Source organism: Mandrillus leucophaeus, unplaced genomic scaffold, assembly GCF_000951045.1.
Source record: "Mandrillus leucophaeus isolate KB7577 unplaced genomic scaffold, Mleu.le_1.0 Scaffold8, whole genome shotgun sequence".
NCBI lineage: Eukaryota > Metazoa > Chordata > Mammalia > Primates > Cercopithecidae > Mandrillus > Mandrillus leucophaeus.
This window is the reverse complement of record NW_012108696.1, coordinates 2,011,721-2,012,667: the sequence shown is the minus strand read 5'-3', so window position 1 is coordinate 2,012,667 and position 947 is coordinate 2,011,721. Positions and strand designations below refer to the sequence as shown.

At 51.1% G+C, this 947-nt stretch overlaps 1 protein-coding gene across 1 annotated transcript in view; it reads right to left on the bottom strand.

Annotated features, from left to right (window-relative positions):
* Positions 1-947, bottom strand: part of LOC105530105 (hepatoma-derived growth factor-related protein 2) — a 55,987-nt gene that overhangs the window by 21,103 nt on the left and 33,937 nt on the right. The window lies entirely within an intron of this gene.

The window sequence follows — 947 nt, the reverse complement described above, 5'->3', positions numbered from 1 at the left end:
TTTTTTTTTTTTTTTAAGTCATTCAATTATCACGAGGAGGAAGCCAAACTAGGACAAGACCTCTGGGCTTCTACCGTCCAGGCACTGCTATTTATCTTACACTCAAAATGCCCGCTCAGGCAGTGACAGCCACAGAAATCACAAACACCTATCTGATGCTTCCTGTGTGCCAGGCACATGACCGGGTCACACACTCAGTCAAAGTCTGCTGAGCAGTCATGAGTGTCGGGCACTGGGCCGGGGGCATCAAGAATACAGAAGTGACCGTGGCATGCTCCCCTGCCCCTGGGAGCTGATTTTTCTAGTGGGAGGCCCTGAACATTGTCATTTAAACATAGACAATTCCAAATCGTGGTGACAGGCAAGAAGAAAACACGGGCATATGGTTGTGAGGATTGAGAGAGGAGGAGGAGGGCTGGTGGCTCACGGCTGTAATCCCAGCACTTTGGAAGCCAAGGCAGAAAGATCATTTGAGCCTAGGAGTTCAAGACCAGCCTGGGCAACATGGTGAAACCCCCTCTCTACAAAAGATGCACATATTAGCGAGGTGTAGTGGCAGGGGCCTGAGGTCCCAGCTGCTTAGGTGGTTGAGATGGGAGGATCGCTTGAGCCCAGGAGACAGAGGTTGCAGTGAGCTGTGATCACACCACTGCACTCTAGATTGAGTGACAGAGCAAGACCCTGTTTCTAAAAGAGAGAGAACCCGGGCGCAGTGGTTCACGCCTATAATCCTAGCACTTTGGGAGGCTGAGGTGGGTGGATCATGAGGTCAGGAGTTTAAGACCTGCCTGGCCAAGATGGTGAAACCCTGTCTCTACTAAAAATACAAAAAACATTAGCCAGGTGTGGTGGTGGGCACCTGTAATCCCAGCTACTCGGGAGGTTGAGGCAGAGAATTGCTTGAACCCAGGAAGCGGAGGTTGCAGTGAGCCGAGATCACACCACTA